This window comes from Scyliorhinus torazame, chromosome 1, assembly GCF_047496885.1.
Source record: "Scyliorhinus torazame isolate Kashiwa2021f chromosome 1, sScyTor2.1, whole genome shotgun sequence".
In the NCBI taxonomy this organism is placed as follows: Eukaryota; Metazoa; Chordata; class Chondrichthyes; order Carcharhiniformes; family Scyliorhinidae; genus Scyliorhinus; species Scyliorhinus torazame.
The window spans coordinates 61,717,109-61,743,614 of record NC_092707.1 but is presented as its reverse complement, the minus strand read 5'-3'; positions in this window follow the sequence as shown (position 1 = coordinate 61,743,614).

Genomic DNA, 26,506 nt, shown 5'->3' with positions numbered 1-26,506 from the left:
TACCTGCGCTGCTGGGGGAAACATCTAGTGTAATAAAGCCTTCAATTGTCTCCAATCTCGTCTCAGGAGTTATTGATCGAGCATCAGGAAGCTGCCTGCATTTTAGGTGGTTCCCGATTTCAAATGAACATTGCATCTAGCACAGGGCTGAATCGCTTGCTTTGAAAGCAGACCAAGGCAGGCTAGAAGCACGGTTCAATTCCCGTAACAGCCTCCCCGAACAGGCTCCGGAATCTGGCGACTAGGGGCTTTTCACAGTAACTTAATTTGAAGCGTACGTGTGACATTAAGCGATTTTCATTTCATTTCATTTATATAGCTCCTTGGAGACATTGGCCGGAATTCTCCGACCGTTGGGACTCGCAGCGCACCTCTGCCTACGGGTTTCCGAGCGGCGTGGAGAGGCTTCAATGGGAAATCCCATTGACAAAGGCAGGAATAGAGAATCCCGCTGCCAGGGAACGGCTGCTGCCGAAAAACCCGCCCAGGGCGGGATTCTGCCACCCCCCCCCCCCCCCAGAGAATCACTGGGGGGCCGCGTGAATCCCGCCCTGCCGCTCTGATGCTGGCTGCCGAATTCTCCGGCGACGGTTTTTCGGCGGGGGCGAGATTCGCGTCGCGCCGGTCGGGGGCCGTTGGCAGTGGCCCCCCCCCGGCGATTCTCCGCCCCGCGATGGGCCGAGTGGCCGCCCGTTTTCGGCCGGTCCCGCCGGCGTAAATCAAACCAGGTCCGTACTGGCGGGGCCTGCCTCTGCGGGTGGCCTGCAGAGTCCTCGGTGGAGCGGGAGGGGGTCTGGCCCCGGGGGGGGGTGCCCCAGTGTGGCCTGGCCTGCGATCGGGGCCCACCGATCCGCGGGCGGGCCTGTGCCGTGGGGGCACTCTTTCCCTCCGCGCCGGCTTCTGTCAACATCCGCCACGGCCGGCGCAGAGAATAACCCCCCTGTGCATGCGCTGGGATGATTCCAGCTCCCGCGCATGTGCCAACTCGTGTCGGCCGGCAGAGGCCCTTCGGCACCGGTTGGCACGGCGCCAACCCTTCCACGCCAGCTGGCGCGGCGCCAACCCCGCCGGCGCTGGCCTAGCCTCTGAAGGTGCGGAGGATTCCGCAGCTTCCAGGAGGCCCGATGCTGGAGTGGTTCACTCCACTCCTCGGCAACGGTACGGCCCGCCCTGCCGGGTAGCGGAGAATCCCGGTGCGTGTGTGTGTATTCATAGGTATGTGGGGTGCCAGATCGCACACTACTGCACTCTGGCCAAGTGTATCGCTCCACAGCACATGCTGAGTTCTGAGAAACACATTCAATGTCAGCTCTGGAAGTTTGTGTCTGGAAGTGGCATTATTTCAACCTTCTGGGAACCTCCAGACATAACACGCCTGCTCGGCCATTCGATATGACCTTCTACCTCAACTCCTCAGGCGGGATTCTCCCAGCCCTGGGCAACGCCGGAGAATCCCTGCGACTGAGCCACGCCGCCCCGATGCCGGCACGCGATTCTCCGCTCTGCGGAGAATTGGCACCATTGGCACCGGCGTGGTTGGCACGGTGCCAGTCACGGGCCTCAGTACGCCGCCAGCCCGCCGATTCTCCGGTCCGAATGGGCCAAGCGGCCGTAAGAAAAAAACCGAGTCCCGCTGCCGCCGTTCTAACCTGCTCTGAGCCGGCGGGACCTCAGCGCTGAAGGGTCGGGTGGCGGCCTGTGGGGGGGAAGGTGGGTCCAACGCCGGGGGGAGCCTCTGATGTGGCCTGGCCCACGATCAGGGCCTACCGATCGGCGGGCCGGCCTCTCTGGTTTGGGGCCTTTTTTCCGACTCGCCCACCCCTGTAGCCCTGCGCCATGTTGCGTCGGGGCCGGCGCATTGAAGGAGGCCACCCCGCAGGCGCGTGTTGGTGCCGGCGCCATTGCGCATGTGTGCGTTGGCGCAGGCGACACTGCGCATGCGCGGATCCCGCGGCGCACAGTTTGCGCCGGGATCGGCAGCTGGAGCTGTAGGGGCCAGAATTACTCCTGGCAGCGGCCCGTTCTAGCCATCGTATAACGCGACGGCGTTTATGACGGCGTGGACATTCTGCCGGGATGAGAGAATCCCGCCCCTCGTGCTCACTGTATCAACATATCCCTCAAACACTCATGTACTCATTCATGGTGGAGAATTCTAAAGATTCACAACCCTTTTAGTGGAAAACTCATCTCGGTCCTAAATGGCCAACCCCTTAATCTGAGACTGTGACCCCGTGTCCCTTATTCTCCAGACAGGGAAAAGGCTTTCCCAGCATCTACCCTGTCAAAGCCCTTTAAGAATTTGGTTTCTTTCAATTATCTCACCTCTCATTCTTTTTTTCACATTGTAAAACGTCTTGAAGTGTTTAGGATGGTTAACAAGAGGGCAGCACGGTGGTGCAGTGGTTAGCACTGCAGCCTCACGGCGCCGAGGTCCCAGGTTCGAATCCCGGCTCTGGGTCACTGTCCGTGTGGAGTTTGCACATTCTCCCCGTGTTTACGTGGGTTTCGCCCCCACAACCCAAAAATGTGCAGGTTAGGTGGATTGAACATGCTAAATTGCCCCTTAATTGGAAAAAATGAATTGGGTACTCGAAATTTATTAAAAAATAAGGATGGTTAACAAGGATGACAAAGAAAAATGGCAAATTCAGGCAACGTGTTTTTTGTTAGCAGGGGTGGCAGAATACTATGGCCCCAATCTTAATATCTACCCCCGTGACCCCGATATGCAGGTAAGGGTCCAGCAAGGGGATTCAGAGGCCGAGGGTACTTAGGTTTCCCTTCCTCTTCTTGCTCGGGAATGACAGAGCAGCAAGTAAGATTTAGGGTTGTTAAGATGAAGGTTAACCAAGATCAAGTTGTGGGAATTTGAGGGGGATGCAGGGAGCACTGATGGATCGTTTTCCCATGTCCCGTCCGAAAATAGTTACCATGTTGCAACTGAGCAAATGCTTATTGGATGGTGAACATTCCTGACAGTTTGGGAATCTCGCCGAAGGTATTGAGTGTGTTTGTAATTCTTTGGGAGTTCTCTGCCTGACGACAGGTCCTTGACGATTCTTTACTGAGCTGAGTAGCGAGCTGTGATTTTTACTGCATGGCAGGGTGGGGAGGAAAACTTCAAATCTACCTCAGGCGGAACAGTAATCTAACCCTGCGCTGTTGGCTCTAATCTTTCCCACATACTAACCATCTCACCATCTGAGCCAACTGACCCCCTCCCCCTTAATTGAAATTAAGGGACTAACAATTTAATTAATATAAAAACGGTTGGTATTTGTCAATTTATTCAATCCTTCTGTGGTTATAGGTTAAGTATATGGCTATCATCTCTTGAAATGTCTCCTAAAAATCTATTGCCTGTGCAAATGGAATATATGGTTGGATATACCGTGGGATAAACTGGTTTGTGCCTTTAGACCAGGCTGGCTGGTGCATCTGGTGCATAGGCCAGAAGAGGCTGGCCTTGTTGCAACCTGTCTCACAAAAGTTAAATGGGCACGACAAGATTCACTCTAATCTCCTTGTGCTTGAGCCAGATCTATGTTGAGACTGTGAAACATGCAGCATTAGTGTCAAATCTTTCAGTATGGATCCACTGAGCTCCCTGAACAAACCTCATTTACTGTCTTTTGAGCAACATATGCACATTTGTGACCTTTTAGCACATTATGTAGCAGTGTTCACAGTCACACATACACAAGGCAGAGTGCATGTGTACATGCAAAATAATACTTTACAAACAATTTGCTTCTTTTCTAATCGCAGTATCAACAGATGGCTGGAGCAGGGGCAGACACAAGATGATGTATCAGCGAGACTGAATCACCCTGTTCTTCATGGGGAAATGTGAAATGTAACCACATCACCATTGACGTGTAACCTGCCCTCAAAATGGGTCTTAGGCTGGGGCAGATGGCTTCATTTACATTGACAAACGGGTGCGGTATTCGCAATTGGTTACACCACCAGTTGCCACAATAAAGGAAGCCCCAGAGTATTGATTGACAAGGATATCTTCGCTGCTAGGAGGTGGCTTGTGATTCTTTTCCGTCACAGTATGATGAAAAAAGGAGATTTTTAATATGCTTCCCTTTGACACCACTTCATACATAAGACACAAACCCCATCTGTTGTTGTGGAAACCTTTGCATTAATCCATATGGAGGTCCCAGATTGAGTTGGAGGAGCAAGCTGTTGATGAGTGCTGAAGGAATTCACAGCAAGGATGACAAGTCTACTTCAATGTCATGATGCAGTGCAACATTGTACTCACTGTGAAAGACCTTTAACTTTAATCAAACGCTGCAATGCGATGGTTGGTCCCTACTCTGCTTGCAAAGCACCCACACATTTCAGAAACTGGTTCACATCTCAACCATGTAATCCTGACAAGGTATATCAGCATTAGCTGGGTCGCAGCATGCTGTTCTGTAGCAATCAGTTTAAGCTGTTTCTACTTTGTCTATTGCACAATAATTTAAAACATTGATTTATTATAAGCTTAATCCACATCTTAGAGACTTAAATAACTATAAGAGGTCTTCCAACACCAGGTTAAAGTCCAACAGATTTGTTTGTCCTGGGGAAGGAGCTGCGCTCCGAAAGCTAGTGATCCAAACAAACCTGTTGGACTTTAACCTGGTGTTGTAACAGTAAGAAGTTTACAACACCAGGTTAAAGTCCAACAGGTTTGTTTCGAATCACTAGCTTTCGGAGCGCTGCTCCTTCCTCAGGTGAATGAAGAGGTGGGTTCCAGACAAAGTCAATGATGCAAGACAACACTTTGAATGTGAGTCTTTGCAAGTAATTAAGTCTTTACAGGTCCAAATGCAGTGACTGGAGAGAGGGATAATCGCAGGTTAAACAGGTGTGAATTGCCCCAAACCAGGACAGTTGGTAGGATTTCGGAAGCTCAGGCCAGATGGTGGGGGGTGAATGTAATGAGACATGAATCCAAGGTCCCGGTTGAGGCCATACTCATGCGTGCAGAGCTTGGCTATCAGTTTCTGCTCGGCGATTCTGAGTTGTCCCGCGTCATGGCTTGAGTTAACGTTTAATGGATTTAACACGTCGTCAACTCTCTGGTTTATTCACCTAATAAAGCGGGAGATTTTCAGATAATCTGTGGGAAAATCTGTAGTGAGGTGAATTTCAATCGTATTAGAACCATAGTATTTCTACAGAGTAGAAGAGGCCATTCAAGTCTGCATCGACCCTCAGAAATATCACCCTACCTATGCCCACTGCCCTTCCCTATCCCTGTAACCCCACCTAACCTACACATCCTTGACACTAAAGAGCAATTTAGCATGGCCAATCCACCCAACCTGCACATCTTTCGACTGTGTGAGGAAACTGGAGGAAACCCACGCAGACACAGGGAGAAAGTGCAAACTCCACGCAGACAGTGGCCCAAGGCTAGATTTGAACTCGGGTCCTTGGTGCTGTGAGGCAGCAGTGTTACCCACTGTGCCACATGCCACCATGCTGAAAAATATATAACATTTTCTTACATGTACCTTGCTCAGATTGAATGTCTGAAATAGAAATAGGCACTGAACAAATACAAATAACCAAACAGAGGGGGGTGGGTTGGGGGGGAGTGGCACAGTGGTTAGCACTGCTGTCTCACAGCATTAGGATTCAATTCCTACCTTGTGTGATTGTCTGTGCGGAGTCTCCCCATATCTGAGTGGGTTTCTTCCGGGTGCTCCGGGAGTTTCCGCCTACAATCCAGAGAGGTCAAGGTAAATGGATTGGCCAAGAAATTACCCCTTCGTATCCAAAAGGTTAGATGGGGTTACGGGATAGGATAGAGGCAGGGGCCTAGGTAGGGTGCTCTTTCAGAGGGTTGGTGCAGACTCGATGGGCCGAATGGCCTCCTTCTGCACGGTAGGGGTTCTATAAAAGCATGGGTCAGCTCAAACTCTGGCTTCAATACAATTATGGTCTTAATATGATTTACATGAATGGTGGATGGTTAAACCATGGCACTACATGGATTGGTCACAAATAGAATTATAGAATGGTTACAGCAGAGAAGAAGACCATTCTGCCCATTGTGTCTGTGCCGGCTCTCTCAGAGAGCAGCTCTGCTAGTCGTATTCCCCTGCCCTTTGCCTGTAGACCTGCAAATGTTGTCTTTTAAGTTGCTTACCCAATTCCCTTTTGGGAGTCATAATTGAATCACCACCATACTGTCAGACAGTCAATTCCCAGATCCCAACCACTTGCTGCGGAAAGAAAAGTTTCCTCACTTTGCGTTGCCAATGTATCCCACCAGGAGTTTTCTTTCCCAATTCTGCCCCTGCCTGAAGGGACTGACTTTTTGGGGGTCTAGTTTACTGATGCCAGCTGTTCTCTGTTACTTCACCCAGAATGGTTGTTCTTTGCATGTGCGTGTCAGTGGACAGTGAGCTTCAACTGGCTATGTGACTGTGAGTGGGAGCGCAGCTGAAGAACTCTTGCTCCAGCACATTAGGCAGGCATGCATTTTCTTCCATTGCATTACTGGATGACTTTCAGGAATAGGAAGCTGGCTGACTTTCCTCCCGTTAGCTTGAGGGGTTTGAGGTATACTTTTGCACCCCGAGAACTACCCTGGCTGAGATCAGCTAAAGTCAGCATGTTCCAAGAATCAGTCCGGATCTGATCTGATGGGCTGAACGTTACGTTGGGCCTAACGTTATCCATTCACAAGGGCTGCCTAGTCAGCTTGGTGTTATGTCTTCCTTTTTGGTGAATCGTGCCCTCCACACGCCTGACACCCTTCCCCTCTACCCCGGTCAGATGTATCTTTCCTTCACATAAAAGTCAAACAGCATGAATAACGTCCTGTCTCTTTGAACCGACATGGATAGAAATAGAGTTCTGAGAGGAAGTTTGCACTCTTACTGAGGCACTTCCACTGCTCGGGCCACGGGTAATACTTGCTTTGAGTTCCGATTATAACATCGGGTAAAGGGCAGCACGGTGGCGCAGTGGTTAGCGCTGCTGCCTCACGGTGCCGAGGTCCCAGGTTTGACCGGGCTCTGGGTCACTGTCCGTGTGGAGTTTGCACATTCTCCCCGTGTTTGCGTGGGTTTCACCCCCACAACCCAGAGATGTGCAAGGTAGGTGGATTGGTCACGCTAAATTGCCCCTTAATTGGAAAAAATGAATTGGATACTCTAAATTTATTTAAAAAAACATGAGGTAACACAACAAATGACCCAGGCAAGGTGTGCCAGCTCTAATATCGAACACCCCATTGATCTGTTTGCCCGGTTGCTTTCCTCCCACTTGGCTGCAATAGTTCAGACCTGAGTTTACTAAATCTGTCTTTTCACAATTGGGTTAAAGTGGTGATTAGCTGCAGAAACATTGAACACCTCACGTGGCATCATAGACACTGGCATTGAATGATTTCACTTCTGATTCTCAATTTAAAGAATCATAGAATTTACAGTGCAGAAGGAGGCCATTCGGCCCATCGAGTCTGCACCGGCCCTTGGAAAGAGCACTCAGTCACAGCACGAATCGGAATTTCTACCAAAGGTGAATCCCAAACCATCAGATCAATGACTTGGGTGAAATGAGCTCAGTCTGAGTGTAAATCAAGTGCTGACCCTTCCAGTGCCAAGACAACCTGTTGCACTCCAGACCCACAGTAATTCAAAATCAATTTGGAACCGATTCAAATTAAAACATCCAGTGTTGTGCAGTGATTCATCATCTGCTGATATATTCCTGAGCCATGCATGTGCGAATTTGATATTGACCCTAACAGTCAATGTCTACATACTAAACAGGGTTCAGTTCAGGTTACCTGGGTACGTATGAATCCAAGTTTGGCACAAAATAACATCAGCATCTGCTGTACCTCTTACCCATGTATTTATTCTGACGTCCTTGCTTTATCCATGGTCCAGCTGTCAGCCAGGCACAAAAGGCAGCACAATAGCACAGTGGTTAACACTGGTGCTTCACAGCGCCAGGGTCCCAGGTTCGATTCCCGGCTTGGGTCACTGTCTGTGCGGAGTCTGCACGATCTCCCCGTGTCTGCGTGGGTTTCTTCTGGGCACTCCGGTTTCCTCCCACAAGTCCCGAAAGACATGCATGTTAGGTGAATTGGACATTCTGAATTCTCCCTCAGTGTACCCGCACAGTTGCCGGAATGTGGCGACTAGGGGATTTTCACAGTAACTTCATTGCAGTGTTAATGTAATCCTACTTGTGACAATAAAGATTATTATTATTATAAGATTGTCCCACTACCCCACTCTGTAACTTCTCTCCGATGACTTTATTTTTACACTTTGCTGAAAGCTACAGAGGCTCATTTTACCTGAGCCTTTATCCCTGAGGAATTAGGCCGCTCCGAGGCCCCTTGCCTGCTGGGCTGGAGTGCTTGATAAATGGGGCTGTCTGCTGCTGTGTAGCAGCACAGATACCTGCATTAGAAAGGAGATGAAGAATGAACTGCAACCTCTTTTTCCCCCACTATGGGCTATTTCCCTTTTTAAAAGCACTGGAGAGTGGAAATGAGCTTGAGAAAGAAGGCTGAAAGAGGATGGGGTGAATTGGATTTACCTCTGAAGTGAAGTGTGTTGCACTGGAGGAAGGGCCTCAAAGTGAGAAATTGAGAGTGCGTATGCTATTTAAATTATGGATCATCCATCCCTGCTACAGGATGTTAGTATTGACTAAAAGAGCAACCCTTCTCTGTGAAATGGTGTTTTAGCTAGTCAGCATATTTGTTTTGGTGTAAATGAAAAAGCAGCAATGCGAGGAAAATAGATTCATTTTGCATTGTCCCTCAGAAACAGCTCTACTGCTCCCTGGTGGATTGCGCATAGCATGGCAACCACATAGGCCATTCTTCTCTCAAATGGACATGTCGCTCGGTTGGGGGAGCATCTTGAAACAGAACAATCTCTTATCTGTGCACCCCAACGGGTTCCCCTCGGCTGCTTCATGTTTTAGAAATGCGGTCGTAAACCTCGCCGATGTAAATGTGGGCGAACAATATGGTGGGCAGGCGTACTACTGACATTACAATATATTGAAATGACGGTGGGAATGTCAGTGGGTCACCAGCAAGGGGAAGGGAAAATTGGCAAACGAGATCTCACCGGTGGGAATTTTGTTTTCCAAACCTCACGGAATTTTGTGTCGCATCGCCGTTTGTGCTCATGACAGACATGGGAGCAATTTTGTGCCCTATACATCATAGAAACCCTGCAGTGCAAAAAGAGGCCATTCAGCCCATAGAGCCTGCACCGACTCTCTGAAAGAGCATCCTACCTAGGCCCACTCACCTGCCCTATCCCCATAACCCCACCTAACCTGCACATCTTTGGACGCTGAGGGACAATTTAGCATGGCCAATTCCCCTAACCAGCACAACTTTTTTCCAAAAATATACTTTATTCAAAAATATTTGTGTAAGTGCCTTACAAAAGATTCAACTTCAAACCTGGCACAATAAAATTCAATTTTTTTCCATAAAACATGTTCCACCCTGACGTGCCTCAATACAATTCCAATACTTTTGATTTGATTTATTTTTGTCACATGTATTAGTATACAGAGAAAAGTATTGTTTCTTGCATGCTGTACAAACAATGCATACCATACATAGGGAAGGAAGGAGAGGCTGTAGAATATAATGTTACAGTTATAGCAAGGTGTAGAGAAAAGATCAACTTAATACAAGGTAGGTCCATTCAAAAGTCTGATGGCAGCAGGGAAGAAGCTGTTCTTGAGTCGGTTGGTACGTGACCTCAAACTTTGGTATCTTTTTCCTGATGGAACCCCATTACACCCCCCCGCCACCGTCCATAAATAAAATAAACCCTTGACAAAAAGGCAACACCCCTGCCTCGGAAAGGCAGCCAGCATAATTAAGGACCCCGGAATACTCTTGATATTCTCAAAGTGCATTGTGTATTAAACAATTAAACAGTGTCTCTGTGGAGTTAGGATCATAGAATCCCTGCAGTGCAGAAGGAGGCCATTCGGCTCATTGAGTCTACACCAGCCCTCTGAAAGAGCGCCCTACCTAGGCCCAAACCGCCGCCCTATCCCTGTAACCCCATCACACCACCTACCCTTTGGACACTCAGGGGCAATTTAGCGTGGCCAATCCACCCAACCTGCACATGCTTGAAAAAGCCTTCCTTGCAAAGTCACGTACCTGCAAATACCTAAAGGCCACCCCTGCGGAATCCCAAACTCCTCCATCAACTCCAAACTCGCAGCACCCCCCTTCCAAAAATAAGTCCTTCATTTCCATAACCCCCCCACTCCTCCCAACCCCGAAACCTAGCTTCCAGTCCCGCTGGCTCAAACACATGATTCTCTCGAACCGGCATCAGCTCTGGCGTAAAATGCTGCCGAAATTAACTTGAAATCATTAGCGTGGCTACCACCACCGGACTATCCAAGAATTTCCCAGGGGAAAACAGGAGCAGGGCCATTTCCAGCGCCCCCAACCCCGACCCCATACAAGAGCCTGCCTCCATCCTCATTCACATTGCCTCTGACTCCCTAACCCAGACCCGCACCTTCTCGACGTTTACCACTCAATAGTAATACATCAGGGGCGTCATTCTCCGACCCCCCGCCGGGTCGGAGAATGGCCGTTGGCCGCCGTGAATCCCGCCCCCGCCGAAGTCTCCGGTACCGGAGATTGGGCGGGGGCGGGAATCGGGCCGCGCCGGTTGGCGGGACCTCCCGCTCAATTCTCCGGCCCGGATGGGCCGAAGTCCCGCCCAGAAATTGCCTGTCCCGCCGGCGTAAATGAAATCTGGTATTTACCGGCGGGACCAGGCGGCGTGGGCGGGCTCCGGGGTCCTGGGGGGGGCGCGGGGCGATCTGACCCCGGGGGGTGCCCCCACGGTGGCCTGGCCCGCGATCGGGGCCCACCGATCCGCGGGCGGGCCTGTGCCGTGGGGGCACTCTTTCCCTTCCGCCTCCGCCACGGCCTCCACCATGGCGGAGGCGGAAGTGACTCTCCCCACTGCGCATGCGCGGGAAACTTTCAGCGGCCGCTGACGCTCCTGCGCATGCGCCGGGAAACTGTCAGCGGCCGCTGACGCTCCCGCGCATGCGCTGCATTTCCGTGCCAGCTGGCGGGGCAACAAACGCCATTTCCACCAGCTGGCGGGGCGGAAATCCCTCCGGCGCCGGCCTAGCCCCTCAATGTTGGGGCTCAGCCCCCAAAGATGCAGAGCATTCCGCACCTTTGATCCGGCGCGATGCCCGTCTGATTGGCGCCGTTTTTGGTGCCAGTCGGCGGACATCGCGCCGTTGGGGGAGAATTTCGCCCCAGATTCGGAAGATAACCACCCTGCCTGTCGCCCTCTGTGAAGCACCGTCTTCCAATCCCTCGCCACCTTACCCGCCCATACAAACGACAAAATCAACCATTCCATCCCCAGAAAAAAATGCCTTCGGCAAAAAGACCAGCAAGCCTGGAATAAAAATATAAACCATGGCAAGATATTCACCTTTACTCCCTGCACCCGGCCTGCCATTGATAGCGGGAGGCTGTCCCATCTCAACAAATCTGCCTTGACCTTACCCACCAGGCTCATTAAATTCAATTTAAGGAGCTAGGCCTAATCTCGAGACACCTTCACCCACAGGGACCTGAAATTAGTGGTTTCCCCAAGCCAGCTCCTGCCACAAAGCACCCGCTCTTCTCCAAATTCAATTTGAATCTCGAAAAGCCCCAAATCGCCTGAGCTGCCCCATTATATCGCTCACCGTGGGACCCGTTAGAAATATACAACAAAAGGTTGTCAGCATACAGGGACACCATATGCTCCACCCCCCCTCCCCCCTCACTACCCCCCTCTACTTATTAAACTCCAAGGGCTCCATCGCCAGCACAAACAAGAGAGCGGACATGGGTCACCCCTGTCTCGTTCCCCTCTGCAGCTGAAAATATCCCGAATTCACCTCATTTGTACTCACCTTTGGTTCCTTACATAACAATTTGACCCACGCCACAAACTTATGCCCAATCCCAAACTGCTCGAACATCGCAAACAAATGGCTCCACTCTACTCGATCAAATGCCTTCTCTGCATCCAGCGTCACCTCCTGCTCCCCCCCTTCTGATGGGTAGAGCACCACACTTAACAAGCGCCATACAGTCAAGGACAACTGTCTACCCTTTACAAACACTGTCTGATCCTCCCCAATCACATGAGGAAGGAACTCCTCCAACCTAAGTGGCAACACTTTTGTAAGTATCCGCATTCAACAGAGATATTGGCTGATATGACCCACATTCCACCAGACCTTTTCTTTTTTTAACAACAGCAAAATATATGCCTGTCCTATTGTCTTAGGGAGCACCCCTTAGCCACCGCGTCCTCAAACCTCTCCACCAACAGCAGCGCTAGGCTAACCAAAAACTTCTTCTAGAATTCCACGGGAAACCCATCCGGTCCCTGTGCTCTCCCGTTTGCATCTTCCCTATTGCCATCCGAACCACTTCCATCCCCACTGGCTGCTCCAACCCAGCCTTCTCCTCCTCTCCTACTTTAGGACGCTCCAGCCCCTCCAAAAACTCCCTCGTATCCGAATCATTCCCTGGAGGCTCCAACCTATACAACCTCTTCTAAAACTCCTCAAATAGCCTTGTTCACCTGCTCAGGCGCCGCCTCCAGCCCCTTTACCCCATCCCGGACGTGAACAATCTCTCTCGAGGCCACCTGCTGGTGGAGGTGTCCTGTCAGCAGTTGGGCCTTCTCCCCACACCTGCACACCGCATTCTTTGCCCACCTCAGCTGGCGTACCGCTTTCCCTGTAGACAAATAATCGAACTGCGTTTGTGGTTCCTTTCTACTGACCAAAAGCTCTGCATACTTCCTATCAACCTCCAAGATTTCATCCACCTACTACTGCCGTGTCTCTCTTGCCTCCCTATCCACCTACGCCTTATACAAGATGATCTCGCCCCTTACCGCCACTTTCAGTGCCTCCCAAACCACCAATGGTGAGACATCCCCATTCTTATTAAACCCCACATAATCGTCAATCACCTTTACCACCAGCCAATCTTGGTGCATGTTTGAAAGTTGTGGAAAAGAGGCAATCTGCCAAATGATTCAGGGAACAATCCAATAGGATCCGTCAGCTCTTTTTCCACACAGCCTCTCTAACATTACATGCAGATCACTGTCTGGTGGACATACAGTCAAAGGTGCTTTTTTGCATAAACTTTGCAATGAAGGATAGATGGTATGGCATGATCTACCAGCTTAGAGTGTTCTGCCACAATGAGGTAAGACCCATCCTTCATAACACCGGGGACAGGTAGTACCTCAGCACATAGTGATACTTGGTGTTTACATACCGAGGGCTTATGCACAGCTTGATGTAGCTACAGACAAACTAGCCATAAGGATGAGGGTGATTTGGGGCATGTTTTTTCTCCCTTTTTCTACAGCTTTGTACACTGTGTCCCTGCAAACATGGTCTATTTTTGCCCTCCAGATAAAGAGGAAGACACTTTGGTGATCAATACAGCACAGGAGTGAGGAAAATGGCCAGTCCTGCATCATGCACAGCAACATTGAGAGTGTCTTGCATCTGAACACCAGGCTCTTACCCACAATGGAGAGGGAGCATTACTCTCCTATGCAAGTTTTGGTTTTATGATAACTACCCGCTCCTTCCAGTTTTTAGAGCATGCTCCAGCACCTCCCAACCATATCATCTGACCTGACGGTGAAGGGGACAAAGGATCAGTCAGCCTGGTGCCTAAAGATCATAGCCTCGGTCTTACCAGGGTTTATTTTGGCTCCTGAAGCCCACTCAAATTGGTCGCTGATGCTCATTAGTCTGTGCACTAACAGCGGATCCGAGCAGAAGATCGCGATTATGTCCATGTGCCTTTGCCCTGCATGCCTCCGCTGCCTGGGGTCATCACCCCTCTTATACCCATATCCTTCCTGATGGACTCGGCAAAAGGGTCTATGCAACACACAAACAGGACAGGAGGGAGAGGGCAGCCTTATCCGACTCCAGATTTGGTCGGAAAACTATCTGATTCCAACCCATGGATTGAAACTGCATTACTGATTTTTGTGTACAGCAGGTTCCACCCCCCCCCCCCCCCCCCCCCCCCCCCCCTCCACCCAACTCCAATCCCATTTTGGAGAGCATATCCATCATTTGGTGTGCCATATTCTGTCAAATGCCACCTTCTAGTCTAGGCTGATGAGGCACGGGACCACCCCACCTGTCCTGTACATATCTCTGACTAGTGCAAGACTAACAGAAACCTTCCTGCTGGGTACACCTCAGGTCTGATCAGAGTGGATCATCAACTCCAGAGCAGACTTGACCAAATTGGCAATGGCCTTGGACTATAGAATCCTAGAGTCCACATTCAGCGGTGAGATGGATCACCAATTCCTAATTTCCTCCCTTTCCCCCTTCCACTTCTAGATGAAGGTGATGATACTTTTCCTCATGCATCCTGACGCACTGCTGGCCAGAAGCAAACTCTCATAAAGGCCAAGCAGGTCTGGGCCCAAAAGGTCGAATACAATGCCGGCGGCAAGCCATCGCTTCTGGGAGTTTTGTTCTTCTCACAAGACTTGAGGGCCTTAGTCAGCTCGTCCAGTTTTGGAGATTTGTCCAGACTCTCTTGTGTACTGTCGTCTGAGACCTCGGTGGTAGAGGACAGGTGGACTGGGAGGCTGTGCTTTGTGTGGGCTTCAGATCAGACAATCTGGCATAAAAGGATTTTCTGATCCTCAAAATGTTATAATGTGACGATGCTATAAAGCCATCTTCTTCCTTCAGGTTGCTGAGCACAGAGCTCTCTCTGTATGCTCTTTTGGAAGAAGAATTGCAAGCAGGTGTCATCCTGCTCCATGGAGTGGACACCAGACTGCCATCGAAGTATATACAAGTATAATCTTCAGGTGGCGAGGAATTAGAGGATAATGGGGGCAATTGGACTAAGGCATGCTTACCTACTTTCGTCCCCCATTTTAAAGTCATACATTCTGTCCTTATTTTTATTTAATACTTTGACACTGTTGAAAACTAAATGGTAAAATGATGGTGGTTTGGAATGCATAGAAGTTGAGTTGACTTGAGGATAGGAGTTTCTCTGCTTTAATGCTGGTTGCTGGGATAAGGAAAACAAGCACTACACCATCCCCGCTGGTAATTGGGCACCATTGCAGCATGGCAGGCTTACATAGGCAGTTTCCATTATAAATATGGACAAAAAGTTTATAACGGGAAAAGTTGACACAACGACGTGATAACTGAAGTAATGTTTTCTAGATGTGAATGTAGGCATAGGTTTTTAATATATAATAAATCTGATTAAAGGTGCTCAAAACTCTAAGATGTTTTTATAAAGCAGGTTAAGTTGAATTGCATTCATTAGTCAGTGAGTTGAAAAGCAGAAGGAACAAATATAAGATGATCACCTAAAGAGAATTTTTGTTTTTCAATGGATTTTGGCTGCGCTTTGTGAATTAATGGATGGGGTGAGAATCATAAAACATCCCATAATGCAAATGGAGGCCAATCAACCAATCAAATCTGAATCGACCCTCTGAAATAGCACCTTACCTATGCCCACACCCCACCCTATCCTTGTAACTCCAACTAGCCTGTACATCTTTGGGCACTAAGGGGCAATTTAGCATGGCCACTCCACCTTACCTGCACATCGTTAGGCAGTGGGAGGAAACCGGAGCACCTGGAGGAGACCCACACAGACACGGAGAGAAAAGGCAAACTCCACACAGTCAACCAAGGCCTGAATCGATCGTGGGTTCCTGCCGCTGTAAGGCAGCTCTGCTAACCACTGTGCCGCCGTGCCATGCAGGGAATGTGCTTGTTGTCTAGTTTTCTGTGGAGGGTGTTGATACCTCAGGTAGGAACTAGGAAGAGGTTTTAAAACTCTTTTCCTGGTTCAGCCTGAGTGAGGGCATGACCATGTTTAGACCGGACCATTTTCCATTGTGGCTCTATTCATATCCGACCTGGTGGAAGACCCTTCCCCACCACCAGCTCTGGCTGTTCTCAAGGAGATGTTCAGGATTATTGTTCTTGGGTCCAGAGGTAGACTACATGGGGTGGCCCAGGACGCAGTATGCTGGGTCTGATTTGATAATGTGCTTGAGTTCTTTTTAACGCCATGCACCTTTTCTGAGCAAGGCTGGCTCCTCTGACAAGCCCAGGAGCTGTGCACAGCCTTCCAAACATTCCTTTGTGATTGCTCTTTGCTCCTTATGCAGGTAAACTGTGATATGCATGTAGGTTGAACCTAATTTGCTTCGCAAGCTGAGACTGCATGTCAATGGTTTCACCGTTTTTTTATAAGTACATTTCACACCCCATAAGCCTCAAAATACACTCTCACCACCCGCGTCCCATTGCCACAAATGCTGTCCTCAAACACGCCACTTGTTACATCATTCCTGCATCACATAAAGGACATGATTCATGGTCCATTTAATGCCCATCTAGACCACATACAATTGTACTCAAAATCTCTAAAGACATAATACTTATTTAAATGAGGCCAACATCTTCTTCCCCTGCAACAATGACAGTTAATAAAGATGGTTCCTACACTGCAAGCCTCATGCAGACCTGCAGAGTTCAGTGATTCGAATAATAATAGTTCCTGTTCTCCTTCATTTTCGTTCATAAAATAACTGAGGACCATGGGCTCTGTGTGAGTTCGATTATGAGGATGGTCTTATGAAACCTCCAGCATAGCAACCTCCATGCTTTTGCAACATGAACAATTTCCAGATTTGACATAGAGATTGGCAAGTACCAATAATGTGCTGGCCATCTCCACGGGCAGGTTTTCATGCATTATTCAATATCTTCTTAAACTCAAAATGATTTATTGTAGAACAGAACAGTATCTGCGAGTATAAACTCATCTTTATAAAATGCTCTCTTCATACATTTGTGCTGTCATTTACTAATCCCACTGCCCTTCTCCATTGACCACATTTGTTGAGTCAGTAGTCATGGTAAAGTGTTCTTTTGCAGTGTACTGATAGCTGTAGCTGAATGGATTAAACAAGTTCATTTTAATTCCACTGTTTGATCCAGCACGCCCAATGATGTCTACGGTAAAGAGCTGTAATTCTAAAGTAAGTAAGTAAATCAATGTAATTGTAAGGTTTTATTTCCAAGGAATCCTGTCACCAGATTTGCTTGCAATTCAAATCCCCTTTATATATTAATTCGGCTAATTCTATACACAAGGGAGATATTGTTATCAGACAGCAGATGTTATCAGACTTCATTGCAGTCCGAACCTGCACTTCAATAGTTCCTTTAAGGACTAGAACAGTTGGAAGACATTTGTGAAGCAAAGGGGAGCAGATAGAATTCAGACCACAAGCAGAGAACAGAGAGGTGACCAAAGCAAAGGTAAAAAGATAAATTCTGTGGAGCCTTTCAAAAGTGCAATAAATGAAGCCCCCCCCCCCGCGCGCGTGACAAGCAGCTCCTCAAACACGGTCACAAACATCCCCCACCTTTTCTCAAACTCCCCTGCTGAGCCCCTTACCTCATACTTTATCTTCTCTAACCGTAGGAAGTCATACAGGTCACCCAACCATGCTGCTACCCCCGGTGGCGATACCGACCGCCACTGCAGCAAAATTCGTCGCCGTGCAATCAGAGAGGAGAAGGCCAAGACATCGGCCTTTCTCCTCTCCATGAGCTCCGGCTTCTCTGAAACCCCAAATATCGCCACCAAAGGGTCCGGGTCCACCTGCTCCTCCACTATCCTGGCTAAGATCGCGAACACTCCCACAGAATTTTCCCAATTTTTTGCAACCCCAAAACATGTGTGCGTGATTCGCTGGGCCCCACCCACACCTCTCACACTCATCCGCTACCCCCTGAAAGAACCTACTCATTCTCGCCCGAGTCATATGCACTCTGTGCACCACCTTAAACTGTATCAGGCTCATCCTTGCACAAGAGGAGGTCCCGTTTACCCTTCGCAGTGCCTCACTCCATGCTCCCCAATTGATATCCATTCCCAACTCCACTTCCCATTTCTCCTTGATCTTCACCACCCGCTCGCCTCCCTGCCCCCCCCCCCCCCCCCCAGCCACTTATATAAATCCCAAATTCTTCCCTCCCCTTCCACATCTGGAAGCAGCAGTCGCTCCAGCAGGGTGTATCCTGGCAATCTAGGGAACCTCTTCCAGACCTTTCGTGCAAAGTCTCTAACCTGTAGATACCTGAATTCACTACCTCTCGGCAGTTCTACCCTCTCCCTGAGCTCCTCCAGACTGGTGAACCCTTCCTCCAAATACAAATCCCTCACCTTGACCAGCCCCACTTCCCTCCACCTCCTGTATACATGACCCAACACCCCCGGCTCAAATCCATGATTCTCGCACAGCAGCGTTAGCACCGACATCCCTTCCACCCTAAAATGCCTCCTCAGCTGATTCCATATCTTCACCGTGGACTGCACCACTGGGCTCCCTGAATATCTACTCGGAGCCATTGGCAATGCTGCCGTCACCATAGCCCTCAAACTAGACCCCTTACAAGATTACAGGGCCCCTTACAAGGGCAGCACGGTAGCATTGTGGATAGCACAATTGCTTCACTGCTCCAGGGTCCCAGGTTCGATTCCGGCTTGGGTCACTGTCTGTGTGGAGTCTGCACATTCTCCCTGTGTGTGCGTGGGTTTCCTCCAGGTGCTCCGGTTTCCTCCCACAGTCCAAAGACATGCAGGTTAGGTGGATTGGCCATGATAAATTGCCCTTAGTGTTCAAAATTTCCCTTAGTGTTGGGTGGGGTTACTGGGTTATGGGGATGGGGTGGAGGTGTTGACCTTGGGTAGGGTGCTCTTTCCAAGAGCCGGTGCAGACTTGATAGGCCGAATGGCCTCCTTCTGCGCTGCAAATTCTATGATGATTCCTCCTCCATCCTAACACACTCTACCCCTTCTCCTTCCCACCACTGCTGCACCTTGTCCACATTCGCCGCCAAATAATAATGAAGCAAGTTCGACAATGCCAACCCCCCTGCTGCCTCTGCCTCTGTAGCAGGGTCCTCCCCACCCTCAGCACCTTCCCCGCCCATACAAGCTCAGAAATGATTGTGTCCACTTTCCGAAAAAAAGGCCTTTGGTATAAAGATCGGGCGAGCTTGAAAGATAAACAAGAACCTCGACAGAATATTCATTTTCACCACTTGGACCCTCCCCGCCAACGTTAAGTGCAGTGTATCCCACCTCTTAAGATCCTCCCTGGACTCCTCCATCAGCTTCGTTAAGTTCCACTTATGGAACCCCGTCTATTCCCTTGCTACCCAAATGGCCAAATACCTAAACTTATCCCTCGCTACCGTAAATGGCATTCCCCCTAAATTAGCCCGCTGTGCCAGCTCATTCACCAGGAATACCTCGCTTTTCCCTACATTCAGCTTGTACCCCGAGAACCCTCCAAACCTCCCTAACAGGCCCATAATCTCCAACGGATCCGAAACATACAGCAAGAGGTCATAGAGCGACACCCGCTGCTCCCTTTGTCCCGCCATTATCCCCTGCCACTCTGTCGACCCCCTGAGAGCCATCGCCAATGGCTCTATGCCCAGCACAAACAGCAGCGGTGACAGCGGGCACCCCTGCCTCGTGCCCCTCTGTAAGTCAAAGCTTTGTGAGCTCATAATCATTCGTCCTCACCCTAGTAAGAGCAGAGATATCACAGTGCATCGTAGTCATAAGTTCTTTCAGGTCTAGCTAAAATGAGAGACAAATAATAACAAATTGCATTTATATTGTGCCTATAACATCATAAAATGTCCCAAAATGCTTCACTGCAGCACAAGCAGACAAAAATTGCCATTGAGTCAAGGAAGGAGACACTATGACAAGTGAGCAAAAACTTGCTCAAAGAGATAGGTTTTAAGGTGCATCTCCATGGAGACAAGCAAGATAGAGAGTGGGAGAGATTTAGGGAGTGAATCCCAGTGTTTAAAATCAAAATGGGAGAAAGCATACCCACCAGCGTAGGGTAAAGAAAGTAAGGAATGAATGGGCAAGAGACCAAAGTTGGAGGAAGACAGAAATTTTTTTAAATGTATTTGTTTGGCATGGTGGCCCAGTGGTTAGCACTGCTGCCTCGCAGTGCCAGGGACCTGGGTTCAATTCTGACTTTGGGCCATTGTCGGTGTGAAGTTTGCATTTTCTCCCCGTGTGTGCGTGGGTTTCCTCCGTGTGCTCCAGTTTCCTCCCACAATCCAAAGATGTGCAGGTTAGGTTGATTGGCCATGCTAAATTGCCTCTTAGTGTGTCCAAAGGTGAAATGAAATGAAAATCGCTTATTGTCACAAGTAGGCTTCAAATGAAGTTACTGTGAAAAGCCCCTAGTCGCCACATTCCAGCGCCTGTTCGGGGAGGCTGTTACGGGAATTGAACCGTGCTGCTGGCCTGCCTTGGTCTGCTTTCAAAGCCAGCGATTTAGCCCTGTGCTAAACAGCCACCAGGTTGGGTGGAGTTAAGGGAATAGGGCGGGTGAGTGGGCCGAGGGTACTGTTTCAGAGGGTCGGTGCAGATCCAATGGGCCAAATGGCCTCTTTCTGCACTATGGGGATTCTATGATGATTTTGGGTTGCCGCCTAGGCCAGGAATTATTGCCCATCTCTAATTGCCCTCGGGTTTGTGGTGGTGAGCCACCTTCTTGTGAGTTTTGCACAAGCTCAAGTTTCTAGTCTGCACAAGTTGGGAGTCCAAGCAGGCGATGTTAGAATGGTTGAGTCTTAAGGTAACAAAAACATTTTTTTATTTAAAAAAAATAAATTTAGAGTACCCAATTCATTTGTGCCAATTAAGGGGCAATTTAGCGCGGCCAATCCACCTAGCCTGCACATCTTTGGGTTGTGGGGGCGAAACCCACGCAAACACGGGGAGAATGTGCAAACTCCACACGGACAGTGACCCAGAGACGGGATCGAACCTGGGACCTCGGCGCCGTGAACAAAAACATTTATGAGGGTTTTAGTGACAGATGAGCTGAGAGCAACAATATTATGGAGAAGGAATTAGGCAGTCTTTGTGATAGAGAGGACATGGGGTTGGAAGCTCCAACGGTTGTGAGCTGTCTGCTTCAGCCCGAGACAGTGACAGGGGAGCGAAATGGAGTTTTTTATGAGGACCAAAGGCAATGGCTTCAATCTTTCCAACATTTAATTGGAAGAAATTTTAGCTCATCCAAAAATGGGTGTCTGGCAAGAATCCAGTCCTGGTTTTCACTGCTCATTCATAATTGTAAGAGCAGTGTTTAATCAAAGAGCAAACGGTTAGGTCTGACTGTCATCTGGTCCCAGCATTCAACATAAACTTTCATGTGCTGTTGCATAAAACATTACTTTAATCATTTAGCACAAAAAAATATATAAGGGATAGGCTGTTATGCTGATTGGAGTGAGGGTATCTCAATGAGGGTATGGATTATCTCAAGGCATTTGGTAAGTGAAAGTAGTGAGCTGATTATTTATGTTTGATGTATCCCTTGGATCCCATTAACAGTCAATAAATTGACCTCTCCATCACTGGAGTGTTACAGCAGAACAGACCGACTGATAATCTGTTATAACTTTGTCAGCAGGAATGATGGGAGAGTCATTATCAATGTGAACTTTCAAGAACGATGTTTGGAAGATATTTATTTGGTGGCATAGACGCAAATTGCTGTTCGGCTCCATTGAGCATGTACCCCTCAAATGTTTCCCCCTCAATGTCGAAATGTTACAATACCCAACGCATCAGGTGCCTCGTTTATCATTAGCCATTCACTATAATGAAATTGCAAGCCGCTCTGGGATATTATACATTTGTATGTCAGTGTGTTATGTCATCATCAGAGAATAGAGCACCGAAGGAGGCTATTCAGCCTCTGCCTGCTATCTGCAAGAGTAACTCAGTTAATCCTACTCCCCCACTCATTCACCATAGCCCTGGTGTTTCGGCCATGATTCAGCAGACTGAAGTTAAAGTCTGCTGACGTGCGCTAAACGCAGTGTCGTGAAACATCCCGTTATCCAATGGCACTTTGTCCTTGGCCTCGGGATTCTCAGCTCAGCAGCAGGAAAGACGCCTCACAGATCAGGGCCCCATTTTGTAAAGCAGACCCGATCTCCCCCTTCCCTTTCAGGATTCCCCATCTTTTTGACCCCCCTCACCCCCCAACCTTGGGGAGTCCCTTAGGAGACCCCCCTCATCCCGCTGGCAGTGCCAACCTGGAACCTGAGCACCATGTGCCGTTGCCTGTGTGGACAAGTACTAAATGATGCCCTGGTGAGTTGTTGTGTTCCGGGCGCTGGGAGAACCCGCATCTGGGTGTCTATATGAACTATTAGGCTTGGATCTTGCCCAGCGAGGGCGAGATTGCCCCAGGCGGAGCGAGTCGGGTGACACACGGTCAGCCTGGTGCCCTGAGCAAAGCTCAAATTGAGGCTCGCGTGCAATTCACTCATTGCACCTGGCTGAATCATGCCCACATCTCTTCAGGTACTTAGAAAATTCCCTTTTGAAAGCCACAATTGGATCTCCCTCCCTTCACTCTCAGGCAGGGCATTCCCAAACCTAACCATTCTCTGTCGTGATGAATGTAGGAATTTCAGATATATTGTACTATGTATTTGATGCAGTAAGGGTTAGTGGGTGACTGCTGTAGTCATGTTTTTAAAAATCCTGGTTTGAAAGGCAGCTAAGCCTTTTGAATTGGGTGTTGAAACGTTTTGGAGACAGAAGTACAATTAAATTACCATAACAGTAAGATCATTATTCATTCCAGCCATGATATTGCTTGCTAAAGTTGGGCTAATGGACTTTTGTTGATATAAGAAGGTTATCTGGAGAGTAGATAATTAGAGGTATGTGTTCAGCTAAGGAAGATGATGTAGTTAACGGGAGGAGCATGGGGCTGAAGCATTTTCTGGAGTTTGAGTTCAGTTTCGATCTATCTGTGAACAGAGTAGCAGCTGCTCTCCAAGCGGCCTAGTTGGAGAAGATACTTGCCTGTGAACAGAACAGAACAGAGTTTTCTGGTAAGACTGACAGATTAACCAGTGGTTTGACTCAGGCAAGAATCTGTAGGCTGTTTCCTGGAGGATCTCTCTGTCAAAGTGATGTCTCCAAGAAATCTCTTTACATCAAGCATCCCTGAGTCTGCTAACTGGATTTAAAAGTGGATTGTGACCTGAGATGGGTTTTGCTTGAGGAGAGATAAAGATAGCAGTTAAGGGTTATCATTTCATTGTTTTGTTAAGCATTTTTTAACTGGTAATTGAAAGCTATTGTATTTACGATGTTAATGTAGTAATACTGTGTTAGTAACAAAGTTTGTTTTAATATACCATATCCCTATTTATGCAAGAAACTACTCCTGGGGCAAAGTATCCTTTCCTCAGTCTTACAAAATGAAAATAAAATATTGAGGTTTCTATCCAGTATCTTAGCAACTGTTGGGGTCTGGTCCTGGATCATAATAAAATGTAATGAGATTATTCTAATGTCACCTTTGATTCTTTTCCCATTCCTTAAATTAGTGTCTTCTTGTTTTTGAGTCTTCTGCCAGCTGGAAGAGTTTCTCCCCATGTACTTTTTCTTAATCCCTCATGATTTGTGACATCTCTATCAGATCGCCTCTCAGCCTTCTCTTCTCTAAGAGGGCAACCCAATCTATCCATGCTACCAAGTCGCTCATCACTTGAATCATTCTCTTAAATTTTTTCTGCACATGTCTTAAGTCTTTACAACCTTCCGCAGGTGTGCTGCCGAGAATTGGATATAATACTCCAGTTCAGGCTAGACCAATGCTTAATAAAGGTGTGGTGAATGTATAATTACTGGTAATTCACCAGTGCACTGTGTTATGTTATTAACCCTGTGGGCTCTACCTATGGGCCATTGTGTGGCTTCACCCACAGGGGATATGTTGGGCATGTACGGGCTCCACCCATGGCTCCACCCCCTTTACAGGAAGTATAAGAGCTGCTGACCTGCAGGGCCGCCTTCAGTGTTGTACCGGTCACAGGCAGGCTCAGTTCTAAGCTGATTAAAACCACGGTTTACTTCTCCACGTGTCTTCGAGTGAATTGATGGTCGCATCAATTTAATCAGCTTAAAATACTACTATGGAATCAGCCCTCAAACCTGACAGGCTGGAACTCGATCCACAGGCCGCGGAGGCGAAATAAATTTTTTCACATTGGCTTCGATGCTTCAAGGCCTATCTCGCTGCGTCGTCTACGCCATCCATCACTGACGAATAGAAGCTGAGCCTCCTCCACGCACGGGTGAGCCATCGCATTTCTGTCCAGCTCGACAAAGCCGCTTCCTATACAGAAGCCCTCGCTCTACTCGAACGCCTCTATGTGCGGCCTGTGAACGAGGTATACGCGCGACACGTCTTCACCACTCGCCGCCAGCGCCCCGGGGAGTCGCTAGATGATTACCTACGCGACCGCAAAGCCCTCGCGCGCAACTGTAACTACCAGGCCGTTACAGCCACTCAGCACATGGAGCTCGCCGTCTGAGACGTCTACGTGGCGGGGGTCCGATCGAACTATGTGAGACAGCGCCTGCTCGAAAAAGGGGCCCAGGACCAGGACACGGTAAAACTGGCTACCTCTCTGGAGGCCGCTTTTCAGAGCCTTACTCCGTTCCCGGCCGATCACATGACCCCCCTCGTGGGCCCCCGACCCGAGACTACCCCAGACCTGTGCCGCGCAGCCGCCCGCCCGTCACGGGCTACCCTGCTACTTTTGCGGCCAGTCCCAAGACGCCCGACTGCACTGCCCGGCCCGCAACACGAACTGCAGCAGCTGTGGGCGAAAAGGACATTTCACCAAGGTCTGCCTGGCCAGGTCTAAGAACTCAAACTCACAGACCCGATCCACAGACTCACAGGCCCGCAGACCCCGCAAGGTGGCAGCGTGTCTGCCGACTCCGCCTCCGCATAACATGTGCGACTCATGGGGGCTGCCATCTTGGCCATTCACCCCCACGCTGCCGGCCACGCGCGATCCATGCGGGCCGCCATCTTGGATGCCATCTTCCTCTCCGCCCGCCACACTCGACCAACGTGGGCTGCCATCTTGGCCGCCATCTGCTATGCCGCTCGACGCGTACGACTTACACGGACAGCCATCGCTGGGCCGCCCCAGCACCTCCGATCACGTCGCCGTCTACCCACACCTCAGCGCGGTCACCCTGGACCAGTCGCGACCTAAGCACCTCCGGAGCTCCATGATGGCCGTCCGGGTTAACGGGTACGAGACACCTTGCTTTTCCAGGAGCACAGAGAGCTTCATTCACCCGGACATGGTAAGACGCTGCTCGCTCCCAATATTCCCGATGCAACAAACCATATCCCTCGCCTCTGGGTCGCACTCGGTGCAAATCCAAGGGTGCACTACTGCAACCCTAGCGATACAGGGCGCTGAGTACGCTAATTTTAAATTATATGTGCACCCAGACCTCTGCGGCCCCTCCTTTTGGGACTTGACTTCCAGTGCAACCTCAGGAGCCTAACTCTTAAGTTCGGGGGGGCCCTGCCCCGCTCACCATATGCAGCCTCGCGACCCTAAAAATCAACCCCCCACCCCTCTTCGCAAACCTCATCGCCGAGTGCAAGCCAGTCGCCACCAGAAGCAGGCGGTATAGCATACAGGACAGGACGTTCATTAGGTCCGAGGTCCAGCGTCTCTTGCGGGAGGGGGTCATAGAGGCCAGCAATAGCCCCTGGAGAGTTCAGGTGGTGGTCGTCAAGACCGGGAAAAAGTTCCGGATGGTGGTTGATTACAGCCAGACCAATAACGGGTTTACGCAACTCGATGCGTACCCCCTTCCCCGGATTGCAGACATAGATCATAGAATTTACAGTGCAGAAGGAGGCCATTCGGCCCATCGAGTCTGCACCGGCTCTTGGAAAGAGCACCCTACCCAAGGTCAATACCTCCACCCTATCCCTATAACCCAGTAACCCCACCAAACACTAAAGGCAATTGTGGACACTAAGGGCAATTTATCATGGTCAATCCACCTAACCTGCACATCTTTGGACTGTGGGAGGAAACCGGAGCACCCGGAGGAAACCCACGCACACACGGGGAGGATGTGCAGACTCCGCACAGACAGTGACCCAAGCCGGAATCGAACCTGGGACCCTGGAGCTGTGAAGCAATTGTGCTGTCCACAATGCTACCGTGCTACCCCTGATGGTAAATCAGATCGTACACTACCGCGTGTTCTCCACGGTGGATCTGAAGTCTGCATACCACCAGCTCCCAATCCGCCCGGAGGGCCGCCACTACACAACGTTTGAGGCAGACGGCCGCCTTTTCCATTTCTTCCGGGTCCCCTTTGGCGTCACGAACGGGGTTTCGGTGTTCCAACGAGCGATGGACCGAATGGTGGACCAGGACGGGCTGCGGGCCACGTTTCCGTACTTGGACAATGTCACCATCTGCGGCC